This window comes from Chelonia mydas, chromosome 11 (assembly GCF_015237465.2).
Source record: "Chelonia mydas isolate rCheMyd1 chromosome 11, rCheMyd1.pri.v2, whole genome shotgun sequence".
In the NCBI taxonomy this organism is placed as follows: domain Eukaryota; kingdom Metazoa; phylum Chordata; order Testudines; family Cheloniidae; genus Chelonia; species Chelonia mydas.
Genome location: NC_051251.2, coordinates 37,493,354 through 37,514,921, shown reverse-complemented (window position 1 = coordinate 37,514,921; position 21,568 = coordinate 37,493,354). Strand labels below are relative to the sequence as shown.

At 42.3% G+C, this 21,568-nt stretch overlaps 1 protein-coding gene across 4 annotated transcripts in view; it reads left to right on the top strand.

Moving 5' to 3' along the window:
• Positions 1-21,568, top strand: part of STK39 (serine/threonine kinase 39) — a 199,810-nt gene that overhangs the window by 1,601 nt on the left and 176,641 nt on the right. The window lies entirely within an intron of this gene.

Here is a 21,568-nt window from a genome sequence, read left to right as displayed (position 1 = left end):
GTTTACCAGGCTCTAGTTTTACTCATATTCTTTCCCTTTTTATTCCCCATTTCTCCACCTGAACTGCACTAAAATGAAGAAGGCTGAGGCCTGGTCTCCTGACATAGCTATGCCAGCAAAAGTTTTAAATATGGAGTGGATTGGGGGGAGGGGGGCGGAGGGAGGAAATCACACTTCTAACTGTGACATAGCTATGCTGCTGAAAGCCCTAGTATGGATGCAGGCCTCTTGCCAGTATACCAAGAGAACTGAAAAAAGCTATACCGGAAAAATAGCTGTTTTGCTGGTATAAGCTACATCCCCAGTAGGTCGGTTTGCTGGTAAACTATACTCACAAATTCTTTCTGCTGTAGAAAAGGCCTGAGAAGGTGTTAATCTAATCCTTATCTGCTGTTGCAATGGGAGTCTGTAGTATATTTCTTATTTAAGTACTGGTTGTCCTCCATTGGTGCAGTTGTAGAATGGCTGAAGATTAGGGCTAGTCTACACGGGCAACACTAAAGCGTGGCTTGTGTGGTCAAGGCAGAGAGCTCTCCTTGTGCTCTTAAAAACCCCACGTCTACGAAGGGCATAGCTACCAGCGCTGAGGCACTGTCTACGCTGGCTCTTTACAGCGCTGAAACTTGTGCTCAGGGGACAGGGGGTGTTTTCACACTCTTGAGTGAGAAAGTTGTAGTGCTGTTGTCATAAATATAAAGGGAAGGGTAAACACCTTTAAATCCCTCCTGGCCAGAGGAAAAACCCTTCCACCTGTAAAGGGTTAAGAAGCTCAGATAACCTCGCTGGCACCTGACCAAAATGTCCAATGAGGAGACAAGATACTTTCAAAGCTGTGGGGTGGGGGAGGACAAAGGGTTCTCTCTGTCTGTGTGATGCTTTTGCTGGGACCAGAGCAGGAATGCAGGTCAGAACTCCTGTAAAGAGTTAATAAGTAATCTAGCTAGATATGCGTTAGATTCTGTTTTGTTTAAATGGCTGATAAAATAAGTTGTGCTGAATGGAATGTATATTAAGGTTTTGCCTAGACGGATTCTCTATGTTTTGAATCTGATTACCTTGTAAGGTATTTACCATCCAGATTTTACAGAGGTGATTCTTTTACTTTAATTAAAATTCTTCTTTTAAGAACCTGATTGCTTTTTCATTGTTCTTAAGATCCAAGGGTTTGGGTCTGTGTTCACCTATGCAAATTGGTGAGGATTTTTATCAAGCCTTCCCCAGGAAAGGGGATGTAGCGCTTTGGGGGGATTTTGGGGGGGAAAAAGTTTCCAAATGGGCTCTTTCCCTGTTTTTGTTAGATGCTTTGTGGTGGCAGCAATAAGGTCCAGGGACAAAAGGTAAAATAGTTTGTACCTTGGGAAGTTTTAACCTAAGCTGGTAAAAATAAGCTTAGGGGGTTTTTCATGCAGGTCTCCACTCTGAACCCTAGGTACAGATGTGGGGAAGGAACCTTGATAGCTGTAAATTGCCAGTGTAGACAAGCCCTAAGGGCTTGTAAGGGGTGGGGGAAGAGTGAGTGTTTACTTCTCAAAAAAGCAGTTTAAAAAGAGTCCATTGAGTGTTCAAAAATTTTAAATAGGTATATTTATCTATTTATTGACACAGATGTTTAAAGTACCCATAATTGCAAAGTTGGGACACGCTTTTTGGGGAAATGCATTCCTTGTGTAGATAGGCCTCCATGCTAACTAACTGTTAGTATTCGATTACCGCAGTAAAGTGACAGGTCAGTTTCTTGTAGCATAAGAATCACGACTACTTAGAGAAGAAGGCAAGGTAGGGTTCTACTGGAGCCTGGTCCAGTAAGGTGCAGAATGCTTTCTTGGGTGTGCTGAGTATCCTCAACTTCCATTAAATTTAGTTTAGGAACAATGACTTTTTCTAAATGCCACAGGAAATATTTTCTATAAGCAAAATAGCCTTTTATTTACAGCCTCTCAAATACAGCAATATATTGTTTTCTTGGTCTGAAGTGGCAAAGGGCTGCTATGACAGACATTTTTCCTAAATGACTAAAGTAGATCTAATGAATATTTATATTGCATGTTTTGAAAATGTTTATTTTTGTATGTAAATTCAGTGCAAATGAGTAAATATGGATATAATTTTAGAGTTGCGGGCTCAATGTAATACTACATAATATCTTCAAATGAACTTAGTGTACGTAGGGTTGCTTTTGTATACCTTCATCTTAGTATCCAGGGGAAAATTACACAATTCCGGAGTCTGACTGCCACTCCTATTCAGTAAGCAGCATTTAATCACTGAAGCTCTTAAAGTTTAATCACTTCATGAACATGAGTACTGCCACTTATTAAAATAAACTTTCCACAGGTGAATAGCTTTACGTACACACACAACTGTCTGCGGGATAGGAGCCTGAAGGGATATGTTTTGTTCTAATAGTCCTTTGCCAGTTAAACCAGGAAAAGTACAGTCTCTACGTAAAAGAATAAATGGACGCAAATCAGATGTCAAGAATTATAACATTCATAAATCAGTCAGAGAACACTTCAATCTCTCTGGTCACGCGATTACAGACATGAAAGTTGCGATATTACAACAAAAAAACTTCAAATCCAGACTCCAGCGAGAAACTGTTGAATTGGAATTCATTTGCAAATTGGATACAATTAACTTAGGCTTGAATAGAGACTGGGAGTGGCTAAGTCATTATGCAAGGTAACCTATTTCCCCTTGTTTTTTCCTACCCCCCCCCCCCGACATTCTTGTTAAACCCTGGATTTGTGCTGGAAATGGCCCACCTTGATTATCATACACATTGTAAGGAGGGTGGTCACTTTAGATAAGCTATTACCAGCAGGAGAGTGGGGTGGGAGGAGGTATTTTTTTCATGCTTTGTGTGTGTATAAAAAGATCTTCTACACTTTCCACAGTATGCATCCGATGAAGTGAGCTGTAGCTCACGAAAGCTTATGCTCAAATAAATTGGTTAGTCTGTAAGGTGCCACAAGTATTCCTTTTCTTTTTGCGAATACAGACTAACACCGCTGTTAGTCTGAAACCTACAATATATTGAGGCATCTGAGTGGGATTTTTAAGAAGAAAGACATACCAGTCTTCTTTAGCACAGACTTCATAGGCTTACATAGTATGGAATATTTCTCGGTGTAACTAAAGTCACCTTCTATCTGTAGACTATATCTAATGTCTTAAGAGAGATTTCAGGGTTTATTAGTGGCAGCCATATTGCTAAAAAGTACAGTAACCTACTTTTTTGGAACTGGTCATGTTTGATTTAATATCGTGAGAGGGTAATCAGTTTCCATCCTGCTCTTGTAGGGTAAGCAACTGGAAATGGTGCCACTGTTTTTAATAAAATCTTTGCTTACTGTTAAACCACTTCCTACCTTAATGGCAATTTAAAAACTGCCTTTGAGCTTCCATATAGCCTGTGTCATAAATAATGTTTTTTCCCCAGTGATATATCTGTGGCTAGCTGGAGGCCCAAATGCCCAGTCAGGGAAAAATTGGTAATTAAGATATGAGAAGCACTGTTTCCTCTAGGAATCTTAAAAACAAACAAACCCCTGCCCATTTTGCTAAACAAAATATCTTTTCTTTTAAGGTTGTGTCAGCACTTTCATTGCAAATTCCTACTATCATGAGTTAATAACTTCATTAAAAATAATTGTGGGTTGAAACCTGGTATGCAGATTCTTGGAACAGAAGGAAATAGCCTTTATCTGTACCATGAACTGATTCAATTAAACTGTGTGGTGGATTTGGCCATATTTGAATATTTTGTTGTTGGCTGTTCTTTAAAGTCTTGATATAGTTTGAGATACAAAAAGCTACTGATTATAAGCAAATTATCTTTAATAGAAGTAAATAAGATTCAATATTCTTGTCAATTGAGCTCTTTTATTGTGGATTGGATCTGAATAAGATGACTGAAATAAGACACATCTGATTTTCTGTCACTTCATAAAACTTCTACATATCTTCCTTTCTAACATATAAGAGAATTTGGTTTTAAGGATTTGTGAACTGAATTTCCTTGCTTTTGTTTCTATGACATTTTAATATAATTCTGTATTTGTTTAGTTGTATTGAGTCCTATGTCAAATGGATGAGATGCTACCAAAGATAAAGCAATGTTACGATGAGCGTGAGAAGACTTTCTGAATGCTTTTGAGCAAATTGCTTAAGACTCTGTGCCTCAGTTTCCCCATTTGTAAGTGAAGGGCTAGTTCTCTCCTCCTTACAGGCTGTTTTGAGAGCCTTGGATGGAAGGTTCTGGCTAACCTAGAGTTACTTTGAAAGAAAAGGATTGTCTGCAGAGTTTGAAGAGAATTTAAGCATATTTTACATTACAGAGCACTTAAAAATTCTCATTTGAAAATTTGACTTTGGTCTAACGTTGCCTTGTCACCCTCCAGCTCAAAAAAAACTTGACATGTACCACCGAACTTTCAATGTAGCTAATTTCCTCTAATTCATGGAATCTAACTTCTGCATAAAACAGATAATTTTAGCAAAATCTGTCAACTTTTGTTGTGGGTGGTTTTGTGGACAACCGTGCTCCTACTGATGGTAGGGTTTTTGTTTGGTGCTTCTCACCCCACCCCCGCACCCATTTGCACCTGTGACTTCACTGGAAGCAGAGCCATTTACTCAGTGTCTATCTAGTGTCTAGTTATAGCTGAGAAAGAATGAGCACTTCTGGAGGTTTGAGCTAATGGAGACCTTCATTTAGCTCAATGTTAGAGGTAAGTGGTTGTGGAGATGAAGGACTGAGGTTCCAGTCGCGAGTCTGCAAGTGTTTGCTGTCTTATAATGAGAGAGGGAAAATTTTTTGATAGTTGTGGATGTAATTGCAGTACTCTTTTTTTTTTTCTTTTTTCCATTGTCCTTCCTGTAATTAGGAGGGTATAGTATCACTGATTACCAGAATACCTTAAAAGACTTCGGTTAAACCTGATTGAGTACTCATTGAGATGAAAATATTCAAAGGGCTTCTTTTTGAAGTAGTAATGGGAACAAAGAAACACTAGTCATTTCCAGTCTGCTCAACAAAATGTTACACCACAGTACTTGAAGCCTAGGTAGATCTTGACACTAGCTCTCGCAAAAGGCTGTTCAAATACATGAATTGTAAAATGCTTAAGAAATGGCATTATTTGAGAACCAGATGGTGGTGGTATTTAGAATTTTTCTGTCCTCAGAAATGTTAACTTTAAGTATAAAGAAATGCATATCTAACTACAACCTTAACTCTGATCCAAATCAAGTAGTGTACTTTCACCATTAAATCTCAAACAACACTGCACCTTCACACATGAAAACATTATATAATATATATGCCACTGATCCGCCTAAATTGAAGTCCACGTAAATAACTTATTTATCCGTAATTTTCTTTCCTTTTAAGCTACATGTTTCTCAGGAAACAGTTACAAATACTTTCCCAAAAATTTCTGTCAATTGATAGAACTTTCCATTTAACAGTTTAACTTCTAATTTCTTAAAACAGAAAATACATAATACAGAGGAGGGGAAAAGACTAAAATTAATGAGTGGCTGTTGCTTAAAGTATCTTTTTGTGGGGGGTGTAATGTGTTAAATAAATTCTCAGTTCTTAGGCTTTTAGTGTGTTTAAGCCTCACCATTTTACAGTAGTTACCCTTGGTGATCACCAAAGCTTGCTGGAGGCATTAGGAAACCTATGAGCAGTAGTGGAGGTGTGGGTGCAGTCTGCCTGCAGAGATAGGAGGATAACTATGGCATTGGTTTACCCTTCTGGTTTAACTTTTGGAAGTGAATCTTCTCTATTAGAAGAGCTGGAAACTTGTTTACTTTAATTGAAAGCATACATTCTGTGCAGGTTGACATTTACTCATAGCAAGCAGTAAATACTTTTTTGTTTTTGTGGGTTTTTTGTTTTTTAAGTCTGACTTATAGCACTGGCTAGCAAACTGAAGTATTGATAACTCCATTAGATTGTATTTGTTTTTGAGGTTTATCTTCTGGACAATATTATTGCTTAGTGTGTCAAGACTATTTTAATGCAAGATAAAACAAGCTGTCATGGTTTGTAAGTATGAATCTCCTATGGTGATTGGGGTGAGGTGGCAAAATAGTGTAGAGGTGATGTGAAATAGCCTTAAAGCAGCTTCTTTGCTCAGCACTTGTGGAGCTTTAGAGCAATGAAAACCTTATTGGGAGGATCTAGGCAAGTACACTACTGTAACTGAGTCTGTATTTCTGAGTACTGTGGAGTTCTGTGTAACTGGCTGACTTACAGGGTGTGTATTCTGTGTTGGTGCTGACAGCCCAAGGGTTGAAATGAGCAGACATCCCATTCTGTGTTCAGTCAACTAAGGCTTACTTGTATAGAAATTAAAAGGTACAGTGACTAGAGGGAAATCCCTGCAAGCTGCATGGACACTTTTCAAAGACACCATAATAGAGGCCCAACTTAAATGTATACCCCAAATTAAAAAACACAGTAAAAGAACTAAAAAAGATCCACCGTGGCTTAACCACCATGTAAAAGAAGCAGTGAGAGAAAAAGGCATCTTTTAAAAAGTGGAAGTCAGATCCTAGTGAGGTAAATAGAAAGGAGCATAAACACTACCAAATTAAATGTAAAAATGTAGTAAGAAAAGCCAGAAAGGAGTTTGAAGAACAGCTAGCCAAAAACTCAAAAGGTAATAATATGTTTTTTAAGTACATCAGAAGCAGGAAGCCTGCTATACAACCAGTGGGGCCCCGTGACGATTGAGATACAAAAGGAGCACTTAAAGGCGATAGTCATCGCGGAGAAACTAAATGAATTCTTTGCTTCAGTCTTCACGGCTGAGGATGTTAGGGAGAGTCCCAAACCCGAGCCGTCTTTTGTAGGTGACCAATCTGTGACAATTCCTCAGACTGAAGTGTCACAAGAGGAGGTTTTGGAATTAATTGATAAACTAAACAGTAACAAGTCGCCGGGACCAGATGGCATTCACCCAAGAGTTCTGAAAGAACTCAAATGTGAAATTGCGGAACTATTAACTATGGCTTGTAACCTGTCCTTTAAATCAGCTACTGTACCCAGTGACTGGAAGATAGCTAATGTAACGCCAATATTTAAGAACAGTTCTAGAGGTGATCCTGGCAATTACAGACCGATAGGTCTAACGTCAGTACCGGGCAAATTGTCAGACATATAGAAGAACATAAATTGTTGCGCAGAAGTCAACATGGTTTCTGTAAAGGGAAAACATGTCTTACTAATCTATTAGAGTTCTTTGAGGGGGGTCAACAAACATGTGGACAAGGGGGATCCAGTGGACATAGTGTACTTAGATTTCCAGAAAGCCTTTGACAAGGTCCCTCACCAAAGGCTCTTACGTAAATTAAGCTGTCATGGGATAAGAGGGAAGATCCTTTTATGGATTGAGAACTGGTTAAAAGACAGGAAACAAAGGGTAGGAATAAATGGTAAATTTTCAGAATGGAGAGGGGTAACTAGTGATGTTCCCCAAGGGTCAGGCCTAGGACCAATCCTATTCAACTTATTCATAACTGATCTGGAGAAAGGGGTAAACAGCGAGGTGGCAAAGTTTTTAGATGATACTAAACTGCTAAAGATAGTTAAGACCAAAGTAGACTGTGAAGAACTTCAAAAAGATCTCACAAAACTAAGTGATTGGGCAACAAAATGGCAAATGAAATTTGATGTGGATAAATGTAAAGTAATGCACGTTGGAAAAAATAACCCCAACTATACATACAATATGATGGGGACTAATTTAGCTACAGCTAATCAGGAGAAAGATCTTGGAATCATCGTGGATAGTTTTCTGAAGATGTACACGCAGTGTGCAGCGACGGTCAAAAAAGCAAACGGGATGTTAGGAATCATTAAAAAAGGGCTAGAGAATAAGACTGAGAATATCTTATTGCCCTTATATCAATCCATGGTACGCCCACATCTTGAATATTGCATGCAGATGTGGCCCCCTCATCTCAAAAAAGATATACTTGCATTAGAAAAGGTTGAGAAAAGGGCAACTAAAATGATTAGGGGTTTGGAACGGGTCCCATCTGAGGAGAGATTAAAGAGGCTAGGACTTTTCAGCTTGGAAAAGAGGAGACTAAGGGGGGATATGATAGAAGTATATAAAATCATGAGTGGCATGGAGAAAGTGAATAAGGAAAAGTTATTTACTTGTTCCCATACTATAAGAACTAGGGGCCACCAAATGAAATTAATGGGTAGCAGGTTTAAAACAAATAAAAGGAAGTTCTTCTTGACTCAGCGTACAGTCAACCTGTGGAACTCCTTGCCTGGTGAGGTTGTGAAGGGTAGGACTATAACAGGGTTTAAAAGAGAACTGGATAAATTCCTGGAGGTTAGGTCCATTAATGGCTCTTAGCCAGGATGCGTAAGGAATGGTGTCCCTAGCCTCATTTGTCAGAGGGTGGAGATGGATGGCAGGAGAGAGATCACTAGATCATTACCTGTTAGGTTCACTCCCTCTGGGGCACCTGGCATTGGTCATTGTCGGTAGACAGGATACTGGGCTGGATGGACCTTTGGTCTGACCCAGTATGGCCATTCTTATGTTATGTTCTTATGTTATATCTTATATTTTATAGTCTTATACTCTGAGCAGACAAAAATGTTTGTAAATCCTCTTCCCCCTGTTCCCCCAGCCTGTCCTGGGATTAATCCCTGCCAGCTGTCTGTCTCTGAAGCACTACAGGCAATTGCGGCGGAGGTGGGGGGGAAGCTGGGAGTTCTCTGCTGAGAGAGAAGCAGGTGTCAAGGAGTGAGATGTAGGGAGGGCCTGCTGAAAAGTCTGCACCTGAGGGAATTGTTAATGAAGGGGAGAAGCCAGTGGAGAGACAGATCAAACTCATGGGGACAGAGGGAGTAGAGCCACTGAGGAAAAAGATGGGGAAGATGCCTAGTGGTAGAAAAGAGAAGCTTTTTCTTGGGTCTGATTTCAGATAAGCCAGAGAGCTGTGGCGACTGGTGCAGAGTTTGGTGAATTTTAGGTAGTTGAAGAAGAAATTAGTCGAAAACCAACTTCCTCTGGGATCTTAGTAGCTCCATGACTTCCAGATTACATGGTGAACAAGGTTTCTGACAGAAGTTTTGGGATATTGACAAGTATAGTAAAGCCTGGAGGATTTTTAGGATCCCCTTTTTTGGTCTGTTTTCCTTCAGAGAAATATTCAAGAGGTGCTGGCAGTGTCATACCTTTCAGGGATGTTCTCAAAGGTGCCTTGGTGAAAAGATTTAATCATCAGCATTACTCAGTAATGAATTATTAATGTTTATGGAATCAGTAGAGTTAATATTTCCAACCTTAGGTCAAACATCTCGGGACCAAACTTAACTCGTCAATGGGCTTCTGAAAGCCTAGTATGATAAATCAGCATTGATTAATTCTTTTATGATTAACAAATGAGTGAATCACTTTGTTAGACTAATTATTCTTCAAAACACTGTGGATCACTGATGCATGGGTTTTCTGATCAGAAGTAAAATTCTGCTGGGAGTTGGGTGTCATGAAAAGCTGGCTTACTATGGACACAGGTGTGCCCCAAGTTAGGTGCGACCTAGTACATCTAAAAGGAGGCAGGTAGTGTAGAAATAGAAATTGAAAGGAAAGGAGGTAGCAGGCAGTCTTGTCTGATCATGGCTACTGTGGATGGTGTGGTGTATGTGGTTGTAGGTGTGGTTTTTTTATGGGTCTGGTCACATGCTCAGTTGTATGGTGAAGCTTTATTCATTGATCTTAACTTTCGAGATCCTACATTTGGTAGAAGGTTGGGGCTGATGCATTTTAGCTGGATCCATAAAATTTTAGTATAGCTGCAAGCAGCATGTGTGTATGAGTGCATGTGCATTTTATGGTAGGGCATAAAAATATGGTTCTGTCATTTAATAGGCCAGAAAAGTATAGGGCTTTTATATTGAAAAATGTGCTCTGATATTTTCATTTGTGGGTATTGTTTCCTATCTTGTAAGGGGAAAAAGTAGGCAAAGCTCATGATCTCGCTGCCATAACTAGTTCTGAGCAAGGTCCTATTTACCTGCAATAACATAGCTTAATTATAGCACATTGGGGTCTTGGTCTTGGCCTAGGCCCCTGGCCCCATGGTAATAGTGCTACTAATAAAGATGCTTTCTCCTAATGTATTTCCATCTGCACCCTAAAAAAAAAGCCTTAAATTACATTATGGTGAATTTATAATTAGATACCCACTCTTGCATATTGCTGTCTAACATGCCTGCTCTTTCTGGGGATAGACAGAAATGGCCTTGCTACTGTCTTAAGGCCACTTAAGGGCAATTTAGCAAAGAGGAAAGTGAGAGCTGCTTCTAACTTTTTTTTACTGTAAGAACAAAGCCTACAAATTTTTTCCTCCTTTGTTGTTAGTCTTCTGGGGATCATTGTAAGGGGTAATTTGTTGCTAATGTCCTGTCATGACAGTCTCTAACCTTTTTCTTTATAAAAGCTAACTGGAGTGGTAGGAGCTAACTGAAGATGTTCTGTAGTTCAACGTCCGAGCATTAGCTGGAGACATTGCTGCTGTCCTGACCCCAATGTCATATTCTTCAATTGAACGCCCACGGCTGGCCTGTGTCAGCTGACTCAAGCTCACTGCATCTCAGGGTGAGGGGCCATAAAATGGCAGTGTAGGAGTCTGGGCTCAGGCTGAAGCCTAGGTTCTGGGGCCCTCCTTGACTCAGTTAGTGGCCTGAGCTCTGAGAGCCTGAGCCAACTGACACAGGCCAGCCGGGGGTATTTAATTGTAGTGTAGACATAACCTTTACTTTTTTTTTTTTTTTTTTTAATGAACTGCTGTTAGTTTGACGCACTCAGCAGTGACAGTCAGAAGACTCAGAAAATGCTATGTTGGTGTTTCTGTGCAGCTATAATTGTTTTAAAATGTTTACTTCCAAACTGAAGGAAGAGCAAGGACAACATGCCTAGTAATTAAATCGGCATCACAATTTTTCTCTATTTATGATGCTGCTTTAAAGGTAAGCTGTAATTCTTCTCAAAAGCTTGTTTCTAGGCAGTATCTTACATTACAGATTGTTTAAAAAGCTGTACAGAAACAGCCTGAGATGTGGGGCTGGTAGAAGTAGAGCTGTAGTGGTTTCAGTAGAAACCGTTCTGTTACAATGCCAAGAAGGCATGAGCATTTGATATTGTGGACTTGTGCTCCGGTGCTGATCCTCTAGCTATGCAAGATAAGGGCTTTAGATATCAATCACTTGTATTGAATGATGGCTTCCTCATTCCGCATGCTAATGAGAGGTGGAGAGAACAAAGCATTTTGTAGTTCAACAGCTTTTTTTCTAAAGACACTCTTAAAGTGTGTGTGTGTATATATTTTTTTTTTTTTGAAGGAACACTCCAGAGACTAGTTACATTTTAAATAACTAATTGTTTAGCCATGTAAGAAAATCATATAATTCCTCTTAAGCATCTCCTTCAATAAATGGGTCTGTGCTCTCTGAGGGTGGCATTTGAACGATACTGCCCAGCAGGGATTTGGGTCTGAAAATTGGCTTTCCTGTTACAGAATACTGGAAAGCAGAAGGTTTCAAAGTTGCTGTAAGTTCTGGGACTTGTAAAGAAAACCAGCATATATTTTTGTGGACTTGTAGTAGCTGATTTAACCAGAATATTTTTGCTTCCTAATCTCCCCCTCCCTGAAGGATTTAGAAAAGCTGACTGTTTTATATCTTTAATCTCTGTTGCACTAACAATCCTTTCTCAAATCAGCAGTTTGCTGGTTTTTCCCCTTTGTGCCTTAGATCCTGATTCTGCAAAATGTAAGCAATTGCATATGCACTGATCATACTGTCACTTAAGCGATTTAGAAAATTTTTTGCAGCTTCAATGAAGCTGTTAAATTCAAGGCCAGCTGTAACCCCAGGGTTGCAAAGATCTGATTGGAGCCTTGTCCTTTCAAAGGCCATGTGTCATATTAATTCTGCAACTTGGTCTTGTCTCCCTTGTCAGCCGTGGAAACTGACTTGGGAGCAATTCCTGGGGTGTGAACTATGGCAATATTTTCCTCTTTCCAGGGTTTTGAGAGTTTTGTTTTTTTTCTTTTTGGTTTGACAGCTTTGTCTTTTAGTGCTTTCAAATTTGCTTGTCTATGGTTTTGTTTTCTCTTTAGCCTATTCTTTTTTCAACGCATCTCTTGCCCATGAATAAGAATTTTCAGTCAAAATTATTTATTACATTGTTGGCAGTTTTGTGTTTCAAAGATAACAGATAATACTCTTGTGTGGGCTGTTTTATATGGAGTAACTCTTTAGACCTTGGAAACAATGAATTCTGCATCAGAATTTTTAAGGGAGGCTTGAACACAATTTACCATTTGTCTTGGATTGAGCCACTCTAAAACTAATGTACCGTCTTCCATTCTTTTGACTTGGAGCCGGGTACTTTTGTAGAAGTTTGATTTAGATGAATTTGAATAAATGCTAAAACATCTAATTTCTATGATGTACTCCTCTCTGTGTGTGGAGCATTTATATTCTTCTATGTTCCAGGTCAGTGGCGAAAAGACAGAATGCTTCTACTGGCATGCTTCCTGGAAGTCTAATTAGATAGAGGAATTTGTAGATTACCAGCAGAAAAGTATAGAAGGAGAAAATATTTCCCTTGAGGATGGCGTGGATGGAGAAAGAACTACACTGGAAGCAATTATCTTATTGTGGAATTAAATTTACCAAATAAGAGCTCAATCCCTTTTTGAGCCACCTTAGGTTTTTAAGTTTCCTAGTCTTTGAATGTAATGCATGAATGCCAAACTTGAGACTTCAGAAATTATTGGTCAGGCACCCAAAAATCATAAAATTGTCCTAAATCATGAGATGTAACAAACAACTTTGGGGTTCTCTTCATTTGCCTGGTAGTGTCTTGAACCAATAGTGTTCATGTTTTCTGTCTTGCCTCTGCAATCGGGGGGGACTAGGAACTTTAATTTAAAAAAAAAAAATGCTCACCTGATCTCTACTCCAGGTACTGGGGCTTTTAGAATCAGGCCTGGCTCTAGGATTTTTGCCGCCCCAAGCAAAAAAAAAAATTTGGCCTCCCCCCCCCCCCCCCCTTTTTCTTTCGTGCCTCCTCCCCAAATCCCCGGCCCTGCCTCCTCCCCCGGACGTGCTGCATCCCACCCACCCCCCCGCATTGCTTCCTGCAGCTTTCCCCCTGCCCTAGCTCACCTCTGCTCTGCCTGCTCCCGTGAACACACCGCTGCTCCGCTTCTCCCTCCTCCCTCTCAGGCGAGGGAGAGGCAGCGCGTTCAGGGGAGCAGGCGGAGCGGAGGTGAGTGAGGGTGCGGGGGGTAGAGAAACCGCTTCCCACCCCAGCTCTCCTCCACTCCATCACCACCGCCTCCCCCGAGCACACCGCCGCTCGACTTCTCCCTCTCTCCCTCCCAGGCTTGCCGCGCGAAACAGCTGATTTGTGTGTGGCAAGCCTGGGAGGGAGGGGGGAGAAGCAGAGTGGCAGCGGCATGCTCAGAGGAGTAGGTGGAGGTGAGCTGGGGCAGCGGGGGCACATTTCTAGGGGTGGCATGGTCGGCGCTGGAATGCTGCCCCTAGAAATGTGCCACCCCAAGCACCTGCTTGTTTTGCTGGTGCCTAGAGCTGGCCCTGTTTAGAATGACACAATATCTGGTATTTCAGTTCGCTGCTGTTCGTGGGTTTTGGATAAAGGCTGTTTTCCTAATTTGAACTACGGTAGGATCTTTGAATAGTAGCAGAGGGGCAAAAAGCCAACAATTTGTTCCTGTATATTAAAAAAAAATCGCTAATAAAAATGAATAGATTTTAGAACACTGGGCAATATTATGATTAAAAAGCATCTTAAATTTCCCTTGTCTTTGAATATTCTTATTTAAAGTGGGACTTTCAGCTTGGAAAAGAGATGACTAAGGGGGGAGATGATAGAGGTCTATAAAATTATGACTGTGAAGAAAGTAAATAAGGAAGTGTTGGTTACTCCTTTTCATAACACAAGAACTAGGGGTCACGAAATGAAATTAATAGGCAGCAGGTTAAAATAAAAGGAAGCATTTTTTTTTTTTTTTTCCCCACACAATGCATAGTCAACCTGTGGAACTCCTTGCTAGAGGATGTTGTGAAGGCCAGGACTATAAGAGGGTTCAAAAAAGAACTAGATAGCTTCATCGATGAACTTATCCATGCAATTAGCCAGGATGGGCAGGGATGGTGTCCCTAGTTTCTGTTTGCCAAAAGCTGGGAATGGGAAACTGGATGGATCACTTGATCATTACCTGTTCTGTTCATTTCCTCTGGGGCACCTGGCATTGGCTGCTGTCGGAAGACAGGTTACTGGGCTAGATGGATCTTTGGTCCGACCCAGTCTCGCCGTTCTTATGTTCTTATTCCACTTGGTAATCTCTTCCTTATAATTAGGAAGTTCTTCCTAATCTGCAGTAAGGGAGACTTATGTTGAGTACTACACCAATTACTATGTGTCCTACCTTCCTTCAGTGGACAAGGAAACAACTGATCTGTATCCTTATAACAATCCTTAACAGATTTGAAGACTGTTATCAGGCTCCCCCTGAGTCCTCTTTTCTCAAGACAACATGCCTGTTGTGTTTTTTGTTTTAACCTTTCCTTGTAGAGCAAGTTTGTAAGACTTTTACCTTTTTTTTTTTTTTTTTTTTTCTTGTTGTTCTCCTCTGGACTCTGTCCAATTTCTTCACATCTTTCTTCAAGTGGAACTAAACACACATTCCAGCTGAAGCCTCGCCACTGCTTAGTAGAGTAAGACAATTACCTCTGCTCTAACCCCAGAACCTTTTTTAGCTGTGTTACCACCTAGCCAGTTATTCCCCCATTTTGTAGCTGTTTGATTTCCCCCCCGCCCCCTTCCTAAAGGTAGAACCTGTCTTCCCTTTGTTTGTGTCATTTTGGTGATTTTAGACAACTTTTCTAACTTGTCAAGGGTGTTGTGAATTCTAATACTGATCTCCAAAATACATGTAACCCCACTCCGCTTGGTGTCCTCCACCAGATTTATAAACATTCTCCACTCCATTATCCAAGTCATTAATGAAAATACTAAATAGTACCAGACCCAGGAGTAAGCCCTCCTCCCACCAGATACACTTTTCAGTTTGACAGCAAACCATTGATAATTACTCTGTGTACAGTTTTTCAACCAGTTGTTCACCCATCTTATAATTTCATTCAAGGCCACGTTTCCCTGTTTTGCTTATGAGCATGTCTGGTGGGACTGCATCAAAAGCCTTTATGAAATGAAGATGTATCACCTTTCTGGTGCTTCCCACCATCTGCTAGGCCTTCAAAGGAAGAAATTGGGTTGTAATCACTTACATTGAATTACAAAAAATAAAACTGTAGAGAAATAAAGTGAGCCGTCATATTGGCTGTAAATTCAGGCTCTGACTTGCATTGCATATGTGAGCGTAGTGAGAAGTCTTCCATGAAGGCACCTAAAAATAGTAAGAACTTTTGTGTAGGATTTCGTTTTCCTGTGAAAATCTGACTGCATATTATGGAGCAGAAGTAGACAAAAACATGAATTTTGAGGCTCCTGTCTCCTGGAAAATTGATGTGCATTGCGAGGGGGAGAAAAATGGACTACGAGATGCAATGAGCAAATAGACAAAACACAGTGAGGAATTAAGACTGAAATCTTCAAGTAGCTCTACCTCCATTGTGAGTTTTTCACACCTCCCATTAGGACGCTGGAAATGCGTATAACTTCTGGAATGAATGGAGCTTTAGATTCGTTCCAGAGAGAGTCCTGTATATCTTACATCTATTTCTTACTAAAAAAGGTCCAGTGTGATGAAGTAGCAGCAAAACATCAACTCTTACAAGAAACACCAGTTTACTGCACACTGGAGCTACTGAAGCAACTTCTAATCAACTCAGTTATGTCAGTAGAACTTTTCATTGTACAGCAAGACTTAATTAACTAAGTACACAGTATTCTGGCCAGTGCAAGTGGATTTCTGTGCCTGTAAGGAGCCCCACTGACTTAACTGGGCTCCACTGGGGTGCAAGGGTCCAACCAAGTGGGGTCTGGTTGCCGGGTCATTACCTATCATATCAGCTCCTCTCTTGACCATTCATTGTCAAAAGGCATAGACTTTTTAACCCTTCCATCCTTTTAAATGCCTTTCTAAAAAGCCCATCATCCTAGCCTCTGTTTCTTTTATATAATCTTGTCCGACTGCCCCTAATGGAAGGAAAAAATGGAGAGCCATTCTTCCCATGTACATCTGACACGTCTAGTAAGATGCGAAGTCCATTAATGGAACCTTTGCCAGACGCTGAGGAAACACTTGCAGAAGAAGCGTGCCCTGAAGGTTATCCACGTAATCTGTTTTTATGATGTATATAAGTCTGCAGTTGATGAATTTACAAAAATGCATCCTATGTTTTATCCCCTTATGAGGATGATTGCAGTACATGTACACATCATATAGGGACAACTACGCAGGTTTGCTTATTTACTGTCCTGATATAGGCTGCTTGTCATTGCGGGCAGGGAAGTGGGAATTAAATTTAGATTTAAAAAAAAAAATTAAAGTAAAACTATACTGTTAAAAACTGAATGCAGATCTCTTGCTTTTTCATCTTGGTATTTGCCCACTTGTCTGATTTTTCAAGTGAAAGAGAGACTAATTTTATTAAATATGGGGTGGGATGCAGATATGCAGCATGTGATCTGATTGAAAGCGACAAGTGGAAATTGTCCTAACTGGCAGTATGCCTTCACTCAGGTTCTCTAAAGAACAACTAAATTAAATTTAAAGCCTGTAGTTTATCTGAACAATTAAAACCACGATAAATTTGGTTGCCAGAATCTTGAGAAAAGAACTATCTTTTTTCCCCCTTTCTATGAGGAAAGCGTCATTTATTGTCTTCATAATCAACTTGATATGACTGGGATAGAAGGGTAATGTGGGGCTGAATGAAGTCTTTTCAGCGCTTAGTCTTGTACCAGATTCAGTTTCATTTCATCTTTACATCTTTTTGTTCTATGCCATTCTTCACCACGTCTATCCAATGAGTTCAATCTTCCTCCGAGGTTTTTGAGACACTAACGAGCAAAATGAATTTTGTTAAACTCAGGAGGTATTTATACTAATAAGGGATTGTCTACATGAGGAAACTGACCAGCAGAATTATAGAAATAGATAGTTCTGCTGGCCAGCTTCCCCATGTAGACCAGTCCTTAAAAGTGTTAGTTGTAAAATTTCTGAGGATGGTCTGTTAACACTTCCTTACAGTCACTAATCTTGCCCCAGACTCTTAGGGCTGCAGAACAGGCTAGCATTCCTTTCTCTCTCCAGGGCACTGCTATATCCTCGTTGTGAATTGTTTGGTGTTCTTAGCCCTGGTCTACACTAAGACTTTAGGTCGAATTTAGCAGCATTAAATCAATGTAAACCTGCACCCGTCCACACGATGAAGCCCTTTATTTCGACTTAAAGGGCTCTTAAAATCGATTTCCTTACTCCACCCCGACAAGTGGATTAGCGCTTAAATCTGCCTTGCCGGCTGGAATTTGGGGTACTGTGGACGCAATTCGACGGTATTGGCCTCTGGGAGCTATCCCAGAGTGCTCCATTTTGACCGCTCTGGACAGCACTCTCAACTCGGATGCACTGGCCAGGTAGACAGGAAAAGAACCGCGAACTTTTGAATCTCATTTCCTGTTTGGTCAGCGTGGCAAGCTGCAGGTGACCATGCAGAGCTCATCAGCAGAGGTGACCATGATGGAGTCCCAGAATCGCAAAAGAGCTCCAGCATGGACCGAACGGGAGGTACGGGATCTGATCGCTGTATGGGGAGAGGAATCCGTGCTATCAGAACTCCGTTCCAGTTTTCAAAATGCCAAAACCTTTGTCAAAATCTCCCAGGGCATGAAGGACAGAGGCCATAACAAGGACCCGAAGCAGTTCCGCGTGAAACTGAAGGAGCTGAGGCAAGCCTACCAGAAAACCAGAGAGGCGAACGGCCGCTCTGGGTCAGATCCTCAAACATGCCGCTTCTATGATGAGCTGCATGCCATTTTAGGGGGTTCAGCCATCACTACCCTAGCTGTGTTGTTTGACTCCTTCAATGGAGGTGGAGGCAATACTATGTGCTATGTATGTAATGTTAACAGCAAGGTTTACCCTGAAAGACTGTAGCCACTGTTTTATAAAATGTGTCTTTTTTAATACCGCTGCCCTTTTTTTTTTTTTTTTTCTCCACCAGCTGCATGTGTTTCAATGATCACAGGATCTTCTCCTTCCCAGAGGCTAGTGAAGATTAGAAAGGAAAAAAAAAAAAAAAACGCACTCGAGATGAAATGTTCTCCGAGCTCATGCTGTCCTCCCACACTGACAGAGCACAGACGAATGCGTGGAGGCAAATAATGTCAGAGTGCAGGAAAGCACAAAATGACCGGGAGGAGAGGTGGCGGGCTGAAGAGAGTAAGTGGCGGGCTGAAGAGAGGGCTGAAGCTTGAATGTGGCGGCAGCGTGATGAGAGGAGGCAGGATTCAATGCTGAGGCTGCTGGAGGACCAAACCAGTATGCTCCAGTGTATGGTTGAGCTGCAGCAAAGGCAGCTGGAGCACAGACTGCCACTACAGCCCCTGTGTAACCAACCACCCTCCTCCCCAAGTTCCATAGCCTCCACACCCAGACGCCCAAGAACGCGGTGGGGGGGCCACCGGCCAACCAGCCACTCCGCCAGAGAGGATTGCCCCAAAAAAAGAAGGCTGTCATTCAATAAATTTTAAAGTTGTAAACTTTTAAAGTGCTGTGTGGCATTTTCCTTCCCTCCTCCACCACCCCTCCTGGGCTACCTTGGTAGTCATCCCCTATTTGTGTGATGAATGAATAAAGAATGCATGAATGTGAAGCAACAATGACTTTACTGCCTCTGCAAGCGGTGATCGAAGGGAGGAGGGGAGGGTTTAGCTTACAGGGAAGTAGAGTGAACCAAGGGGCGGGGGGTTTCATCAAGGAGAAACAAAGAGAACTTTCACACCGTAGCCTGGCCAGTCATGAAACTGGTTTTCAAAGCTTCTCTGATGCGTACCGTGCCCTCCTGTGCTCTTCTAACCGCCCTGGTGTCTGGCTGCGCATAACCAGCAGCCAGGCGATTTGCCTCAACCTCCCACCCCGCCATAAACATCTCCCCCTTACTCTCACAGATATTGTGGAGCACACAGCAAGCAGTAATAACAGTGGGAATATTGGTTTCGCTGAGGTCTAAGCGAGTCAGTAAACTGCGCCAGCGCGCCTTTAAACGTCCAAATGCACATTCTACCACCATTCTGCACTTGCTCGGCCTGTAGTTGACCAGCTCCTGACTACTGTCCAGGCTGCCTGTGTACGGCTTCATGAGCCATGGCATTAAGGGGTAGGCTGGGTCCCCAAGGATACATATAGGCATTTCAACATCCCCAACGGGTATTTTCTGGTCTGGGAATAAAGTCCCTTCCTGCAGCTGTTCAAACAGACCAGAGTTCCTGAAGATGCGAGCGTCATGTACCTTTCCCGGCCATCCCACGTTGATGTTGGTGAAACGTCCCTTGTGATCCACCAGTGCTTGCAGCACTACTGAAAAGTACCCCTTGCGGTTTATGTACTCGGCGGCTTGGTGCTCCGGTGCCAAGATAGGGATATGGGTTCCGTCTATGGCCCCACCACAGTTAGGGAATCGCATTGCAGCAAAGCCATCCACTATGAGCTGCACATTTCCCAGGGTCACTACCCTTGATATCAGCAGATCTTTGATTGCATGGGCTACTTGCATCACAGCAGCCCCAACAGTAGATTTGCCCACTCCAAATTGATTCCCAACTGACTGGTAGCTGTCTGGCGTTGCAAGCTTCCACAGGGCTATCGCCACTCGCTTCTCAACTGTGAGGGCTGCTCTCATCTTGGTATTCATGCGCTTCAGGGCAGGGGAAAGCAAGTCACAAAGTTCCATGAAAGTGCCCTTACGCATGCGAAAGTTTTGCAGCCACTGGGAATCGTCCCAGACACGCAACACTATGCGGTCCCACCAGTCTGTGCTTGTTTCCCGAGCCCAGAATCAGCATTCCACAGCATGAACCTGCCCCATTAGCACCAGGATGCATGCATTGGCAGGGCCCATGCTTTCAGAGAAATCTGTGTCCATGTCTTGATCACTCACATGACCGCGCTGACGTCGCCTCCTCGCCCGGTATCGCTTTGCCAGGTTCTGGTGCTGCATATACTGCTGGATAATGCGTGTGGTGTTTAATGTGCTCCTAATTGCCAAAGTGAGCTGAGCGGCCTCCATGCTTGCCTTGGTATGGCGTCCGCACAGAAGAAAGGCGCGGAACGATTGTCTGCCGTTGCTCTGACGGAGGGAGGGGCGACTGACGACATGGCTTACAGGGTTGGCTTCAGGAAGCTAAAATCAACAAAGGGGGTGGCTTTACATCAAGGAGTATTTCAGGCAGGACTTCACGGAGGGTTCCAAAAAGAAATGGTGCACCTAAGTTATTGTTCTTATTGGAACAAGGAGGTTAGCCTGGCCTCTGATTGATACATGGCTAGATTTACCTCACTGCACCTTCTCTGTGAGTGACTGCAGTGTGACCTAGAGGAATGAGTCCCCTAGACAGGGGAGGGGGGGAAGCAAATGAGTACAAAACAAATCTGGTCTATTTCTTGTTTTGATCCACTCCATCTATCTTTTACATCTTTGGCTGGCAGCAGACGGTGCAGAAGGACTGCATGCCATCCACATCTCATGGCTGCTCGGCAGAAGATGGTACAGTACGACTGGTAGCAATCCGTATCGCCTGCCTGCTCACCATAAGACGGTTCAATAGGACTGACTGCAGGACTAAAGAGAATGACCTGGTCAAGTCACTCCAAATTTAGTCCCTGCGCCCATGTCTGCCCAGGCGCTCCCAGCCGACGTGGCCAGGAGCACATCGGACACGACGAGGATGGCTACCAGTCGTATTGCACCGTCTGCTGCCAGAAGGTAATGGGTTGCTGCTACTGTGTAGCAATGCCATACCGCCTCTGCCGGTACCCAGGAGGCATACAGTGACGATTACCTGAGCAGGCTCCATGCTTGCCGTGGTATGGCGTCTGCACAGGTAACTCAGGAAAAAAGGCGTGAAACGATTGTCTGCCCTTGCTTTCACGGAGGGAAGGGGGGCCTGATGATATGTACCCAGAACCACCCGCGACAATGTTTTAGCCCCATCAGGCATTGGGATCTCAACCCAGAATTCCAATGGGCCGCGGAGACTGCGGGAACTGTGGGATAGCTATCCACAGTGCAACGCTCCGGAAGTCGACTCTAGCCTCGGTACTGTGGAAGCACTCCGCCGAGTTAATGCACTTAGAGCATTTTCTGTGGGGACACACACACTCAAATATATAAAACCGATTTCTAAAAAACCGACTTCTATAAATTCGACCTTATTCCGTAGTGTAGACATACCCTTAGAGTACGCTCTTCCCAAACTTCATCTATGCACTACTTGACTGCCTGGTTTCAGAGTAACAGCCGTGTTAG